Below are 19239 nucleotides of genomic sequence, written 5' to 3'. Positions count from 1 at the left end.
TAAGAAAAAAAAGGTAGGAAAGGGAAATAATCACAGAAAAATCGAAAGAATTTCCTTTTTTGAATGAAATTTTTATAGAGCTATTATCTTTTACTGTTATTAAAACAAAATACAGCAAAAACCTTTTTTCCTTACCAAAAATTTACCTTAAATTTATTTAAGATTATTTTAATCTTCATTTTTATATTGAAATAATTATTTAAGTCAGCGCAGCGTCTTCGATTCGGATGCTTTTATATCTTGTATAAGTTCATTAATTGCAATGTTCTTCAAAAGCACTTTTTGAAAATTAAAAAATAATAATAATAAAGAAATAATAATAATAAAGAGGTTCATAAATATTGATGTAATAATTGTGAACATAGTTTTGAGAAACTTAAAACTGTGTAAATTATTTGCTTTTTATGATAGTTTTCTATTAAGATAAATAATTTCTTCTCAGTATTTTTGTTGCAATTTATATGATTATAAGAGGCATACTACAATTATTTTTATTTTCCTTCTCAAAATTATTTTACTTTGTAATTAAGTATAAACTGTTACAATCATATCTGAGTATCAGGTTTGAACACAATCTAACTTATTATAAGTAATCAGCTACTGGCTGTAATCGTGATTACAAATATTCATAATTAACTATTGCGCTTATAAACGCGACTATAATAACTTGTTATAATTATGATAACTTAATATAATTAAAATAAGATTATGAATTATCAAAAATGCAATTAATTGTGATTACGATCAATAAAAATTGCAAATAATCCTGATTCAACAATCTATTACTATGAATAATCAAGATCTATGTTTACAAATAATTATGATATATGATTGAAAGTATTTACTATATATGATTACAAGCAATTACAATCTACTATAACAAGTAATCAAAATCACTTAATTTCAAACAATCGAGAAAACGAATTTTAAAAAAGTCATATTTTTAAAATGTTATTTTTTCAGGAATTATGCTACCAATTTCCTTCAAATTTTGTATTTTGTCATATAAAATTGCACTTTCAAAAATGATGCAAAAAATTTAATATCTTGCTTTCCAAAATATTTTTTTGCCGTCATTAAATAAAATAATGAAAAATAATGGACTGTTACCATAAGTTATTTTTTTCATGAAATTATCTTTGGATAAAGGAACTTTATAATTGTGTGCAAAAGTTTTTGAATTCGTTTTGTCTTCGGGATATGCAAAAAATTAAAATTAACATTAAGGGTTCGAAATTTTGGACGGTTACACTGACCAAACTATTGGGATCATATTTCCTAGAAGTCATCCTCTTAGACCATTAAGCTTAAGTCCTAGATAGGGAAAATCCTATCATTGAATCAAAAGTTATTCAAGATTAGCCTGTTTACTTTTTGCGCACTGTACATGTACTATACAACTTGTAATCATGATAATTTTTATCATAGATCATGATTACTTATAAGTGTATATTATAATAAATTCCTTTCAATTATAATTTTAAAGGTAAAAATAAATTTTGGTCACTTGTAATTATCTTGATCATCAAAATCTTGAATTATCAAAAAAAGAGAAGAGGGGAAACTTTAAATTGGAACAACTATTTAATATTCGCTGAATGCTCCCTCGTTGTGAAGGATAAAATAAAAAGGAAATAATCAGCAAATCGGTATAAATCAAACTATAAGCAATCATAAACAAAATTGTAAGGCATATACTGACACAATTAAAAAAGCTAAAATAATTCCATTTTTTATTATAATTATTACTAGTTACTTTTTCCAGGGGCTTATTTCATTAGATTAAGCAAAACAAGCTTCTAGAAGGTGAACTCATCAACAACAACAAAAAATAGCTAACCTTACTAACCTTAGCTTTACTTAGATCATAACTGAAAATGGTGCTGTCAATCGCCATCCGCTAAAGACTTTCAAAACGAACTCCTATCAAGCAATTTTCTACATTAATTTTAAATTTCAGAACACAATTTTTTTTTTTATTTCAGCTACTATTCATTTTATATTATTTAGTTTCATCTAAATATGTTTCAAAAGTGTAATTAAAGCGAAATAAACACATGGCTTCTGATAGTTTAAAAAATATTAATTCGGGTCTCGCAGTAGATCGTAAAGAAGCGATTCCCAGCAGAACACCGAAGTCAAGCATCACTGGCTGCGGTCAGTAAGCTGGTGGATGACCACTTTGATCAGCCTGCTTAAGTACCGAGGGTGCGCGGTATCGGTTCTCGTTAAACTGTTCTACAGTGAAATGACCGATTTCACGCACAGGTCATTGAACTACCAAAGCAGGGGATCCATCCCCTCTGCAGAGGATCAAAATTGCGATGATACGTCTTTGGATCATCCTCAGGGATGTTTCCCAGACCGTCGCCAATCGCTCATTGTGCAGCTCTAGTGCGACATAAATAAAGTGTATCCCTACCTACCTATTAATTCGGTGATATCACCCCACATTAATTTCGCCTATACTCACCTAACATAATTAGAGCCTCTAAATTAGAGGAATAGATTTATAGAAGAGTCTTAGATATAATCAGTCAGATAGAGATTATATACAAGATTAATAATTATTAAAGAATGTGCAATAAATTCCCCATCATACTTCGTTTTGATCAAACAGAGCTGTAAGGTAACAGACATTACTGATAATTTCTTTTCAATACTAAAAATAAATAAAATTAAAAAAAAAAAAATTGTTTAGAATTTAATATATAGCATTGCCCAGTGTTTAACCTATCTGAAAATTCAGTTTTCAAACTTTCCTCCCGAACGAACTAATTGAAATTTTTGAACGATTTTTAGCATCCGGCACTGTCATTTCCCTTTTTTGCAGCTGCTTATTCATAGTTCAAGACTCGAAGACAATAGGTCCGGGAGTTATAAAAAAACATAATTCTACACACACAAACTCTTAATTTTACTATTATTGATATAAAATCAGTTACAAATCAATCGAATTTTTTTTTCTTTTTTCATTTTAATTTCAATAGTTTTTATATAAACACATATTAAATGTGTGTATAATGTTGAAGCCTAAAAGAAAACTATTATTTAATTAGATACTCTTTGATAAAATTAGATTGATGTTACGGAAGAAAAAATACTACTTAGTATAATTGCAGGTGTCTGTGCACTATTTATGATTTTATAGATCTTACACAGTGGCCAACGTTTTGTAAAATCATGGGTCAAGAAACAATCCTGCTTTCGTGCACGAAAGTGTAAGATTTGGGTGTGGGGGAGTGATGGTCTATACTGGCATCTCAATTGATGAGCGCACCTATCTCCACATCATTCGAAATGGAACTCTGACCGGTCACCGATATAGGGAGGAGATCCTTAGACCTATTATAGTCCCTTACGCTGCAGCAATTGAAGATGACTTCATGTTAACGGACGACAATTGCACGCCACATCGTGCTAACTAGGTGAAAAATTTCCTTTTGGAGGGAGGAATCATACGAATGGATTGGTCAGCGTGTTCTCTGGACATAAACCCAATCAAGCATGTTTGGGACATTCTACGCAGATGAATTACTGGACACTGACCACTCCCACAACTCTCCAAGAACTAGAAAGAGATCTTCTGGAGGAGTGGGACAGAATACACCCGCCCCTCATTAATAACCTCGTTGACTCGATGCCTCAAAGGTGTTCAACGTTGCTGGTTGTCCGGAGAAACCATACCCCCTACTAAAAACTATTTTCTTTTAAGGAAACACCTTTATTTATATTTTTCAAATGCGTAAATTGTGGTCAATAGTGTATCAATCATTCAAACAATTATCCTGGTGCAAGATCTACCCCCAACCTCAATATCCTTTATTTGTTGTGAGCAGCGTACTTGAATTTATCCTGAGACATAAGAAAAATATTTTCATTACGTACTAAATATATATTTATATACATCTAATAAAGCTATAACGAATTAAAAATGCATTTAATTTTTGCATGCGAATTGGTATCGAAAAGCAGTTTGTCTTCATAGTTGGTCCACAGACTGTAAAAATAAAAGAACGCCGTCCACACTTATTACAAATTTTAAAAAAAAGGGAAAAAAAACGTTATGAAGACATCACTTAGCGACGATAGGATATTTGTATAAAAGTACAACCACCCATTTTTTTTCTTTTTTTTTTAATTACCACTCTTTTATTTTTAGAAGAGAAAGATAACTAAAAAATCAAACAAACTAAAGGGTAGTATTTGTTTATTCTGAATGTTCATAGTAACGAATTTTTTTCTTCCCCTCATTGCGGAGTTAACAAGAAAGCGTGAGTAACAGGCACGAAAATAACTGGATTTTGAAAAAGGAGAGACGAAGACCGAGAAAGATGTTATTGATGATCTAAAAAGGCTAAAAAAGAAAAATAAAGATAGAAGAGTTTTGGGAGATCGTGATTAGTAGCTTCGTAGGTCAAAAGTCGACAGGACAGATCTCGAATCGTCTCCCCTTTCACAACTGATGCCACAAGAGAAGTACAGAGGAAAAAATCGTTTGCAGGGCATAAAACGTAAATTTTGTTACAGTTCTTCTAAAAAACCTTTCACTCACATTCATTTGAAATATACTGTAGTTCAAAGCATAAGTTTGAGTGTACAATGCGTTTGAGAGTACAGAAAAAAAAGAGATGAAAAAAAAAAAAACAGATTATTTAAGTAATTTTTGACTTGAAGAACGGATTATCACGCACTAATGAGCTATCTTAATTGGGTACTTGTAACTCGAGAAGAAGTGAAGTGATTATGCCTAAATATGTGATTCAAATAAGATTTAATAGGATACCTGTAAGTGACGTCACGTGTGTCTGTCGATCCCTGACTGGCTTCTGAATCAACAAATCTAACTATTTATCTACGATGACGTCCCTTGCCGGTAGTGAATTGCTCGGGACGATGACCAATAATATGCTATTTTTCTTTTTCAGACGATATTTTAAGCTACGAAATCGGACACAATATACTTCGTTTAAATATAAACGTATTTTTTTCCCTTCTAAAGAAAAAAAATCATATCCTGATTTTTGTCCAGCAAAATATGACAAGTATCCTCCAGGACTGGTGGAGTCTAAGTCTAAGAATTGCTGGAGTCGGAGTCAAACATTTTCTTGACTCCGTTCGGTTAGGTCCCATAGGTTAAGAGAAGGAAAATAGTTTTTAATCTCATAAAAGTTGTTTAAACAAGCATTTATAATTAGTACGTGAACAAAAATATTACTCAAACAAATACTGTGATAGTAACTACTATTTATATCTTATTAAAAATTTAATTTCTCACATTCGAACGTTTTTCTGCCTATGTTTGATAAAATTATTGAAAGAGTACATAAATCCCAAAACCAATTTTTATTAGCTCGTTCGAAAAGTTTAAAAAGATATGCAAATGAGTTTTATGCATCGTTTGTTATACATAGTTCTTTAACTTTAGAATATTCCCTAAATAATCTTTTTCTAATATGAAGTTAACATTCTTTCAAGCATGCTAGTAAAATATTGATAGTTAGTTCTTCTATTATAATGATTTTATACTATTTCAATATTTTGCAGAAATATATTTTGTAAGGCTTATGTTAAGCATGAAATACTATTTCAAATAAATTACCCTTAACTCCAATCGTGCGTAGATAAATTGAAATTTATCTTAGTAATAATATTAATATTTTTGGAGGATTCTGTAAAAATTTTAGTTGACTGAAAATTTAAATAGTCCTGCTCTGAGAAAAGTCTGGAGTCGGAGTTGGAATCGAATATTTCAACTACTGACTCAGCTGTGGTAGCTACAATCTGAAAATAATGTCGCAATAGTTTGAACAGGAAAGTGGCCGAAAGCTTGAGTCCCATAATATTAATTGGGTGTATGACCATATCTCTGAATATGTTTTTATGAATCAAACGGATTTTGCTTATGATTATAAGCCTCGTTTATCCAAAGATGCAAAATATGATTTTTTAAAAATTAATGATTATTTTTATTATTTTATTTAACAACAATCAGAAAAAATATGAATTTTAAGGCATACAAATTTTAACTTTATTTTAAGCTACGTAATTTCATATCATAAATTACGAAATCAGAGCAAAATCAGTTTCTCAATAATGAAATGTGAAAAAAACAATGTCTCAGAAACTATCAACAGATTTCCTGTTCAATTTTGGATAAAAATTAATCAGTTTAAAATTGCGTACATTTTTAACCACCTCATAGAATTAAAAAAACTTTTCGATCATTATTATTAGTTACTATTATTAGTTAATAAAGACATAGCAAAATACACAAAAATTGAAAGTAGGATTAAAGTCCTCACCGCCCCCCTATATTTTGAGGAACCAAAGTCAGAATCCTGAAACCTGTAAAAAAATGGTTATTCAAAAAAAAAAAAAAAATAAAAATAAATAAATAAATTATATATATATATATATATATATATATATATATATATATATATATATATATATATATATATATATATATATATATATATATATATATATATATATATATATATATATATATATATATATATATATATATATATATATATATATATATATATATATATATATATATATATATATATATATATATATATATATATATATATATATATATACATACGTTTATGCACCCGTTTTAAAATATCAATGCACAAAAATAGTATGTTTCATTTCAGCCCCTAGAACCATTCAGATTCGATCGTAGTTCATGATAATCTAATCACTGGAACAAAACTATTTAAATGCTCAGTTTTTTATTTTTATTTATTTATTTTTTGTTATTATTATTTTGCGCTCTGTACATTGCGAATATTCAATTCATATGCTATGCACTTTTGTATCTAACACCCGTAAAATTTTATCTACTCTGCAAATTTTATCTACTAAGCATTAAGCATCGTAAGATTTTTGTGAATACATTTTAGGAAGAATTTTCTGACTTATTAAACAGCTTATCGATAACTCTGCTTAATTTTAATGACGCTTAGTAGAGTTTATTTATAATTCATTCTAACATTTTTGTATGTATTATTTAATGTTGCAATGATTCATTTTCCTTGAAGCTTGAAACAGCCTCGTAAAACATAAAAGAAAGTTATTGGAGATCAGAGATAATAGAGAGCTTTTGCGTTACGTTACAGTTTCCCGTTAACGCAAACGCTAATTCAGCTTCATCACGCATACGCGAATGTTAACGTAAGAAATAATGCATGCCTTTAAATACCGTTTTGTGCCGTTTGTTAGAGTTTCCGAAAGCTTTCGTTCCTCTTTATTTTCATTTAAATCATTTTTCATTTGCTTTCCTTATTCTTTATTGTCATTTTTCTCTTTTTTCATTATTCTTTATTTTCACTATTCTTCTCAAAATATGAATAATTTGTTGGGATTGGTGATTAATGATCGCATGAATGAGAAGGAAACGCTTTTGCAGAAATTGTTGAACTTTCGGCAAGAAACAAAATTGATTAATCATAGAATAGAACTTGATAATAGGTAGTAATTGAAATAAACAAGAAATTTATTTCAAAGGAATTAGTATAATTTTAAAGGAAGAGGGCAATATTATGAAAATATTGATTTCATAATAAAAATGCTATTTCTACACTCTGTTATGCGAGAACAAATAGAAAATAAATAAAGTCACCTGACACTTGGTATTAGTTTCGGCTGATAACAACAAGGCCATACCATGATGACAAACAGCTTTAATATGAATAATAGTTAGTTGAGAAAGAATCGCCGACTCAGGGAGGAATAGACAGAAGTCGATAATGTTGGCGATGAACTGAAAACCTTAATCTTTATTTCCACTATCAGTTCTGTCTGAAAAAAAAGTTTAGCAGTAGTAATTTTTTATTAAAATTAGAATTTTAATATTTTTGCATTCTTCTTTTAAAATTATCGCACGCAAAGTAAAAAAAGGAGTACATGTAGTACACATATATTGAAACTGGTGATAGTAAGCAATGTAAATGTAGGAGTACTTATAGTATGCATGTATATTGCAGTTAGAATAAGTTTCATGTAGGATTTATATTCACACTTTCAAAAACAATTAAGAAAACATAAGAAGTTAACCCCTTAATTTTTAAATTTTACCTCATTTCTTTTCTCAAATGCTTCAGATGTAATTCTATATGTTAATGAAAATTTTATTTTAATAGCATTGACTTTATTTTTATAAACATTCTTCTAACTCTTCGGATCTTCATAGGCAATCGAAGCTAAACTTTTCTGAGAGAAATATTTCGTCGGTTATACACCAATTATGGCGTTATTTTTATTTTATTTATTTATTTGCTTCCATTTTCATAAAACTTATGTTAAAATTAACGTTCCTACGTTATTTGTGAGATACAATACCCTATTTCTGACCACGCTAAAGCGTGGGAAATAAGGCTTGCGTTTCCATTAACGTAACGTAAACCAAAAGCTCTCTAATATCTAGGTTATTGAAGCTTTTCTCCAATGCTGGTCATCTAATGCTGTCACTGAATGAATGTACAGTGAGCAAAAAAAAAAAAATAAATAAATAAAAAATTAAAAAATAAATAAATAAATAAATATACTATTAAAAAAATCATCCTGAATAACTTTCGTTCTAATGATCGGATTTTCACGTACTAAGTGTCGAACTTAATGTTTCCTGGTAGTGACCTTAAATATGCTAGTTATGTAGTACTAACTATTAATTTACGAAATCAGACACAAGAACGTACTTTCTCTGAATAAACATACATATTTTTTTTTACATATTTGGATTTTTAACCTTCAAAATATAGCAATTAGGGAAATATGGTCACCATAGTTTGATCAGGAGAGGTTATTTGCGTTTTAAGTCATATTTACTCATAAAATCCGTTTGCCGAAAGACAATTTCATGGAAAAAATAATTTTTAATAATTATTTATTATTTTTGATTGTGGATGAAAAATTTTTGAATGAGGTATGAATTCTTATACCATATTTATCCACATACCGATATTTTTACCATATCATACCATATTATTCAACATATCGATATGAGCTACAATATCTAAAGTTTCAACAATTTTTATTTAGTAGAAGTCAAAAAAAATGAAAATTAATTATTTTTAAAAAATTTATTTGGTGACAGTGAAGAAATGGGGCTATTAATATTTAAATGTAGATAACTTTCCAGAAACTTGATTAACGCGCGCGTAGCGTAAAATTTCATTAATAAATTTTTCGTTTACAACCGATTGATAATCCTTTCTTTAAAATTATAAAATACAATGTTTCTTTTTTGGTCCTCTAAAAATTTACTCGTAATTTAATAAAGACATTTGAATAAAACATTTTATTCAATGAATTTCGGGTTTTATAAAAGCATGTATCTGATATTAATACAATTTCAATAATATACAAACGTATGCACAGATTTGGAATAATATAATTATCAATTTCTTCAATATATATTTTATAATTATTTATACGAATTCGTAGTCAACATTTTTATGCATCGTTAAATTTATCAAGATCTTATATATCGTCTTAATCTTAAAATAATTTTTTTAATTATCTGTCAACGCATGTTTCACGGAATTATTTTACCACTATTTAATTAAATTTTAACATTTTTAAAAATCTCATTCTTTACGCTACCTCGCATATTATTTTTCCATTAATATACTAATCAATTGTTTCAATATTTTAATTTAGGTCTTCCCTTAAAGTAAAATTCCTTTTTAAATTATTGTTTAGATTAAAATTATTTGCTTAAATTAAGTTTTTGTTAAAAGAAAACTTTGAAAAGAAAAAGAATCATTACTAGTTAGCTGATAATTAAATCTTGTTAAAAAAATCAAAAAGATTCTGCTAGTCAAAATTATTTGTTGCAAAACTGCTGACCATTTACTAAGCATACTATTTTTCGAAAAATGAAGATAAATTATTGATTGTCCTTTTTTATTATTTCTTTTTTATTTGAGTAACAGTAAAAAATACAACAGTTTAGTTCTTTAAATGAACAAAAAATTACGGACATACAATTTTATTTTGACGTTCAAACATATTATCATCCGCTAACTTTAAAAAAGTTGCCCTTTTAAAAAGGATAATGTTCAAAAAATTTGCTTAAAAAGTTGTTAATATTATTTCTCAACATTATATTCAACTCAATATTATTTAAAAAAATATATATATTGTCATATCAGGAAAATGCTCAATATGCATTATTTTGTTAAACAGCAAATACTAAAAATAGAAAATTTTAAAAAGATTCCTAAACCGTGCTATTTTTAGAATCATCATCTCAAAAATTGTTCTTTTTCTATATTTAGTTTAGTTTAATTGCTCTTTTTCTAACTCCTTTACGCTAAGAGAATATATATTGAGAGATTTTTAGATAACAAATTATTTTATAGATGTAATTAATATGTTTAGCAAATAATTTTAATATACTTTTTTTAGAAACTATAAATAGAAATTGTTCTTTTATTTTGCCGTAAGAAGACAAAAATGTTAATGTTTCTTTTATGATGAATTGAAATGTGGCAATGATTTAATTAACCCCAGAATTAAAATCTGTTTGGACGCAACATTTAATTGCTTGAAACAGTTAGAAGCAATGAAACTTATTAAAATTATTAGAAATTAAACTTATTAAAATCATTAGAAATTAAACTTACTCCTTTATTTAAGAGCGGCAGGAAAAATGAAGAAAGGAAGTGAAAAACCCTGTTTACCATCATACTTACTATTCATACATTTAATCAGATAACTTGAGTTATTTAAGCAAGAAAATAAAATAAAATAAAGGGTAAAATAGAAATTCCATTGAAATATGTCCCTAAGAATACACTAAAACATATCTAGAATAGATTTTGGATCGATGAATAAAAAATATTTTCTCCAAAAATTTCAAATAGGGCGGAGACGTTAACTTGTTCGAAATAATTGACTTCTAACTATTTAATTTTGGTTTGAGGGGAGAGGGGTCATTCCATTGTTTCATTCGACTTTTAAAATTTCACTTGTGGACGGAATTCCTAACTATCCAAATTAATATAATTTTGTCCCAAATTCCGGCTGATGTGAAACATTATTTATTAAAAATAAAAATGCATGCAATTAAAGGTTAAACAAAGCAGTTGGTTTCTTCAAAAATTATTTCTCTGTTTCAGGAAGAAGAAAAAAGTAAGACCTTTAAAAAAAAAAAACCTTTCATCTGGTGCCCACCCACAACCGCGTCTCCAGTGCAAAAATGTAAACATTAAGCTTAACAAATTTCATCAGTGCCCTCCCCACAAAACTTTCAACGCTACAGAGGGGTGAGTAACAGGTGAAGTATATGATCAGGAAGAAGCCCACCCGCGCAACCATACTTTATGAGAACATTGAGGTTACCTCGCAGGAAATTGCTGGGAAACTAGTAGAATGGCCAAACAAAACCGACGCCAAGAGCGTTTTTAGAAGGCTTAAGTAATTTAGAATTTATACACTGTTTCGTAGAGTTTATTTACTTAGGTGCTTGTTTTAGGTTTATCATAAATCATCCAAAATGGATGAAAAATATTTAGACGTTCCAGAATGAAATTGGAATTATTATTGTTTATTTATAGAAAGTTGAAACACTGAATGCATCATAAGAATATTTTCTGTTAAAAGCTTAAGTAGAAATTCAAGGAAGCTACATAAAGAGTTAATAAAATGATAAAATGGAACGAAAAAGTTACTGAATAGTCTCTTGACGTGATTACAAATTTAGCAAAAATATGAAGACAAATTTTGTTTTACAAAAATGACCTAAACGTTAAGTTATACAAATTAATAACTTATAATGAATGAAACAGTTTTCCAGTAATTTATTTTGCTTTTCGTAAGCATTCCTCCTTTTCTTTTTTAAAGAAAATGGAGGAAAAAAGGGAAATAAGTTCAAAAATAAAGAATTAAAATAAATAATAAAAATCAACTTACACGAACTTTTACTTTCTTGAAACAGTAACGCTTCTTATTTATTATAGAAAGCTACATTAGCCACTTACCTGAACTTAAAGTTCCTTAACTGGTAGAAGAAAATGGAAATTAAAAATTACTACAAATGACTATAAATTAAACAAAAATGCAGACTAATTTAGTTACTAGGCACTATTTCAAAAATAATTATTTCAAATGGAACCTAAATGTTATATTGTGAATATTATTAACTTACAATGAATGAATTTTTTTTTTCTTTCTAATACAAGATGAAGAAAAAGAAAAAAAGATAAAATTGGGAAATGTTCGACTGCTTAAATATGCTCGAGCATCATTCAAAAAAGAAAGCTTCAAAGCATAGAATTCTAAAGCACCACTGAGAGATATGCCTGCTTTATTTATTTACGGCTATATTTATAATAGTTTCTATTTCAATTATTAAGTCGTAAAGCTAACCTTTTTTTTTCATTCCCCTGTTTACTATTTAAATTTGTATATCGTTCCAAAATTACCAGTTACTATGAAAGAGTGTAAGAATAATTTTTCTTTTTTTTTTTTTTTTAAAAAATGAAGAATATTTTATGTGATGACATCTATATAAAATAAATTCATTTTTGGAGAACATTCCTCGAATTTCAAATGAATAAAGAACACGAAACTCGTTTTAAATTCCGTTGTCTCCATAATAGCTGTCTCATTCCAAAAGAACTTATCAAAGGTTTAATAAGAGTTAGTAACGTATTCTGCTTCCATTAAAATCTAAAATTTACTCTAATATTTACCATTCTACACGTATATTTTAAGAATTTTTGTCAAAAAGAAAGTTAGAGACATTTTATACACTAGAAGTCTCTAATTAACATTAAAATAGGGAGAAAAAAAAGGAAAATATTTTCTTAGAGTTGCACGAATCAAGAACGAGATACGTACCAAAACATGTTCCATTGCCAGAACAAACAGAAAAGAGCTAAAAGGTGATCATTAAACGTGCCGTATAGCTACTCAAGTTACTTCCAGAAATCAAACTAGTTTTGATGTTTTTAATCCTGCTTTTCTAAATAATTTTTTAATAATAATTTCTAAATAATTTTTCTAATAAATTTTTTCTTTCCTCTAAATAGCTTACTCAAAACACTTATCAGACTCACTAGCAGTGAGGTAAGGTCCAACAATTGTTAAAGGACAACCAAAAAGTCAAGGCGGGCGAAACCATAACATTAACGTCAATATACTGCGTATTTTTACTTTTCAAATTAGTTTCATAAACGAAAAAAGTTTGTCGAAAAAAGAAAGGCGAATGTAAATTGCGTAGTTCAAAATATTTTTTAAGAGATAATTTTTTTCAAAATTTTATTTAAGACACTTTTACCTATTTGAAGTTCTTAGCTGAACGAAAGAGCTCTCACACCCACTGACTTCTAATCAATGAAAATTCCACAGAGTGATTTTAAACAAAACTATCTCTTTTTAATAATATTCTGATTCAAACAAATCTATTAGTTACAAGAATGTAAATACATTCCGATGCGTAGTTGTTATCTCATAAATATGTTCTAAAATGTACAGGCATAGATTTTGTCAAATTAATAATTGAGGAAGTTAAGAATGAATTATTAACTGAAACGCAATGAAAAAGGATGTTGAGGGGAATGAAAAGCATCAAGTTTCCACAACTTCTATAATATTCATTCATTCATTTTCAGGTGACACCTATCGTAGAAGTGACAACATAGGATACGGATGAATGATCTTGGAGTCATCTGTCACCTTACTGAGTTTTCCTGGAGACAGACTAATGATAGGAGGAGGTGTTTTCCATTTTGTTTTGCTCACCATCCAAATTTCTTAGGAATACTGAAGACGATGTGGATAAAGCTGTAGGACATGTAATTTATATTTATTTTTAATAATTTTAAGACTGAGAATAGTATAGTTTTTACTAAAAACGAATTTCACTTAATGACATGGATTCAGAGAAATGCTGTCAAAGGCAACTGGGACATAATAAAAGCAGCGAGTTTCGAATATTATTTCTACTTAAATAAATAAAATACCTAATGTAGTAGATTCAAATGAAAAAAAAAATGCTACGGAAAAAAGCAGGATAAAATGAAGCAGCGAAGTGGTGAGTTAATGAGCGCAAACCAGATGGCCACAGCAGGTAGCCTCTTGTAAACACATAGATATATCAATTACTGCAACCTTTTTTCATTTTACACCCTGATTGGGTCGTCTAGAACAGCCTTCGATGCAGAAGTATCGGCAAGGAGCGTAGCTCTGTCACAACTACAGAATCACCTTGAGAAATTTAATAACGTAGTCATCCTCTCTGACTCCAAAGCCGCACTCCAAGCTATTGCTTCCTCTAAAGCCCCCGCATCTGCCCAGGGCTAAAGAGAATAGAAGGGCTAGTTCACTCCGCTCTTTGAGCTGAAGCTACGATTTCCCTCCTCATGACGTCACTGTGTCCACAGATCTCGGAGATCGCAAGCAAAGATATGATAACTTTGCATCTTTCTCTTTGTAAAAATAAGTTAGACTTTTTCTGGTTATTAGCCTTCAAACTTTACGTAACTAACACATTATTTCCGTTCATAAACATAGTTCAAAAAAAACTTTCTTGGTTATTATATTAAAAAAAATACCATTTTAAACTTACAAAAATGTTTTTCTAGTTGATGAAAATGACACGATAAATACTTTATTTTAAAAAGTTCAGTTATAGCTTTAACTATTAAGAAAAATGAAGGCATATATCGACACTTTTTTATCTACATATTCTTTTATAATGATAAGTTAAGTTAAATTTAGAATTCCTGATTTTAAAATATGTCGTTAATAGCAATTTGTTCATACTTAATCATTAGGAAACATCAACCTTAAACGCTAATTACTGAAACAAAATAATAATTTAGGTTCATAATGACATTAGAAATTTTACAATTGTTTATAGACATTTAAATTTACGATGATATAATTTATAGATATTTAAATTGAAGAGAATATTATTTTTGAAAAAAATCATAAATATTTAGAATAACTACATTAAAAAATATGTTATGAAATTAGGAGAATTTCAACTATATACTATATATTTTATTTATACTTTTTATTTACATTTTAATTTTCTTTGACTTTATCCATTTTTTAATTCTTTTCACCTGCCTTTCTTTATGAAGTAACGAGGCGGTTTCTATTTAGATAATGAATTTTTATAAAAGTTCTTTACGACAGAATAAACGTATTGCTGTTTTATATTAACTGTGTCATTTCGGAATCCATTCTTTACATCAGAGGTCGCCAAAGTGGGCTATATAGACCCCCAGGGGTCTATTTAACAAAGGCGGGGGTCGATCTGAACCAGGGGGTCGAATGGGGGTCGATACGAAACAGAAGGGTCGATTGGGGGTCGAAGAAAAAACAGTTCTAAATATGCATATTACATATACCTAATTGAGTATGTAAAATTTGTGAATTTTTTTATAATTGACTTAATATCAGTGTCTTTATAGAACATAAATTAATAAACGTATATTTATTCGAGTGAAACAAGTATTTACGTACCAGCGGGCAGTGGCACGAACTCTGCACTTCTGGTTTATAAGTCATATGCAAATGTGCGCTTGTCCAAATGTCATGTGTGACGAACATTGACGTTACAAACGCAAATATCATACGCAGTGTCAGCTATCTTTTGCAAACTGTGAACAGTGTTGAATATTTGCAGTGTTATTATTAAAACTTCTACAGTTTTGGATAATTTGTTATTGTTTCGATAAAACCATTTGTTTAGTTTTAAAAATGTATCATTTATTAATATTTAATTAATTTTCAATTTGTATTTATTGTTTTAAAGCTTAATTGTAACGTTTAAAAGATAGCAGCATTAATTCATTAAATATCATTTATTTTGTTTTAATTCTAATTCAGAGATGTCAGCACAATTTTTGTAGGAGTCTGCGCAGTAGTAAGTTTCTGTTCGAACCTTTACCTTTACTTTGTTTTTTCACCTCGGCGTGAATTAATTTATGATTTCGAAGTGTTGTAGATGTTTAAAGTATTTTCGTTTTCGGGACCAGCTCCCAAAAGATGTAACGATTAGGTTTAAAGATTAATTGTTGTTTCGATAGCTATTATATGATTATATTAATTTCGAGGTGAGTCATATTTTATGTTTTGTTGTCAATGCTGTGCTGAACTGTCTGAAATCGTTTTCATGTGTAATTGACTAAATAAATATTGCTGCTATCTTATTAATAACTTTATTTCTGTTAAAAAATTTAATTTAAGTTTATTTTTGTGAAATTAATTATTACCCAGCATTGTTTTTTGTTCAATATATTACTAAGCAGAATAAAATTTTCTTAAGATTCTTAATTTGTCAGGATTTAAATTTTACAATATTATTATTATTTTCTTCTCTTTTCAATTTTGATAATTAATTTTACCTGGTCATTCATTTTACAATGTACAATCATACACCATTCGTTTAGATTAGATATCAATTTTAATTAATAATCCATATATAAAAGAAGGTAATCATTAATAATACGGATTAATACAGCCCGCGACAAAACTACAGCACACTTTGTATTTTTTTACGAAAATCACAGAATTTTTGAAAATATTATTATTTTAATCTGATGTGTGTCTTTAACTGTTCTTAAGAATAACAATTTCGTATGAAATAAGTTTAATTTAATTTCCAGTAAGTAGTAAACAGCAATACAACAACATCATTGCTGTTTACTACTTACTGGAAATTAAATTAAACTACACACAGCAAATCAAAATAATAATATCTTCAAAAATTTTGCAATTTTCGTAAAAAAATACAAAGTGTGATATAGTTTTGTCGTTGTTTAGTCAGCATATTATACAAATTTATTTTTAATTTATTTATAGAACCATAATTGAAAAATGGCAGCTTCAGTTTCTAAAAAGAAATGTCGGTATTATTCATTGGAATATCTGAAATTTGGATTTATTTGTTCTCAGAGAAATGAAACAATCCCTATGTGTCTTCTATGCGAAAAAACTTTTGGAAATGACTACATGAAACCATCAAAAATGAAAGATCATCTTGATAGGGTACACTCAGATAAAAAAAATGAAGAACTTGAATTTTTCAAAAAACTTAAAGAAAAATTCACATGTCGACCAACTATAAAAAGTTTTATGGAGCAATCTACTGAAGTTGAAACTGAAGGAGGATTAATAGCTTCGTACAAGATTTCGCTTAATATAGCAAAGAAGGGGAAACCACACACAATCGCTGAAGAAATTGTTATGCCTGCAATCAAAGACGTCATTGAGGATGTAATGAAAAAAAGACTCCGTAAATGTTTTAAAGTCATTGCCATTAAGTGCAAATTCTATAAAACGGCGTATCGACGAAATGGCTGAAGAAATAGAAAATACGGTAGTTTCAGAGCTAAAAAATTGCAAGTTCTCTATTCAACTTGATGAATCTGTTTTTGGTGTTTCTGCTATTCTTATGATGTACGTTAGATATTTCAGTAAAATTAAAGGAGAAGTCATTGATGAATTTTTATTTGCTAAATATCTTGAAACTGATGGAAAGGGAGAGACAATTTTTAAATGTTTACAAGAATATTTAAATAAATATGATATTCCGCTTGAAAATATAATAGCGGTAGCCACAGATGGGGCACCTGCTATGGTAGGCCGTTACCGCGGTTTTGCTACATTTCTCAAAGAAAAAGTGCCCGGTATACGTACTATTCATTGTGTGTTACATAGAAACAACTTAGTAGCGAAATATCTGAGTCCAGAGTTACATAAAGCTTTACAGTTTTGTATTAAGTGTATCAATCAAATTAAAGCCCAACCTCTTAAATCAAGATTATTTTCTAAACTTTGTGAGGAAAATGACGAGTTATTTAACCAATTACTTCTGCACACCGAAGTTAGATGGTTGTCTAGAGGTGTATGCTTGCAAAGGCTCGTTGAGTTATTTGACACCACGACCGAATTTCTCAGCGAAATAAACCCTGTTCTGTGTGACGAACTGCAAAACAATAAGAACCATATTTTTTATTTAGCGGACTTATTTGGAAAATTTAATGATGTCCAAACAAAGCTGCAAGGAAAAGATGTAACAATTATCGAATCTCGAACAATACTGTTAGGCTTCCAAGTAAAATTAAATTTATTTAGATCTTCATTGCTACGTTAGGATTATCAGTATTTTTCAAATCTGCGACAATTAGAAATAAAAGAAGAAGATTTGGAAATATATACAGGTCATCTACAAAAATTGAGCGACGATTTTAAACTGCGCTTTGTTGATTTGGAAAACATTGACATCCCTGATTGGATTATTATGCCATTTTCTGCTCAAATTGAAAACGTGGACATCAACCTGCAAGATGAGCTTGTTGAATTATTATCGGATCTTGGAGCAAAGACACTTTTTAAAAATTTAACAATAAGCCAATTTTGGTCAAATATAAATATAATGAAAAAATATGTAAAGCTTTACGAAATAGCTCAGCCATTTATGCTAGCATTTCCAAGTTCCTATATGGTTGAAGCCGGTTTCAGCCATGTCAATTCAATCTTAACTAAGTACAGAAATAAATTAAATGTGGAGTTTCGAGGGGATTTAAGATTAAAATTAACCAATTTTGAACCCAATATAGTAAACCTTGCAAATAAACACCAGGCACACCCATCTCATTGATAAAGAAGAAATAAATCTGTAATTACTTTACTTATTATTTAATAAAAATTAAGGTATTTAAATTTCAACATTAATATGTTTTTCATAAAACTATGGTTACAGAATGTACTATTACTTTAATGAATGTCTAATATCATAAAATAAATGTGCAAACACAGTATCTAATGGAGTTTTATTTTAATTAACAGAAAATTACTTTTATGGGGGTCGATGGGGATTTCGAAAAATTATAAAGGGGTCGATGATCAAAAAAGTTTGGCGACCCCTGCTTTACATAGTTGTTCATTTACTTTAGGGAACACGCGAAAAATTATACTTTTTCCTTTTGTTTTTGTATCAGAATTTTTGCAAGTTGCAATCGCGCAAACTGGCATTTCGATAATAGTTTTAAATTCTTGCAAATTCACTGCAAAAACTGAGGAAAGTCATTATAGAAAATAACAAATGTCTTAGAATATCTCGCAAAAAGAAATGATCCAATATTAGTTAGAGCTAGTAAGGCCAAACGCTCCGTTCTTGAAGTAAAAGTGCGAGCTTTGCGCCAAAGTGACGTCACTAGAGTGACGTCGGAGGATCGGCGCGGCGAGAGATACTTCAAA

Source organism: Parasteatoda tepidariorum, chromosome 4 (genome assembly GCF_982258835.1).
Source record: "Parasteatoda tepidariorum strain Cologne lab strain chromosome 4, Ptep-v5.0, whole genome shotgun sequence".
NCBI classification, from domain to species: Eukaryota; Metazoa; Arthropoda; class Arachnida; order Araneae; family Theridiidae; genus Parasteatoda; species Parasteatoda tepidariorum.
This window is presented reverse-complemented; position numbering follows the sequence as displayed.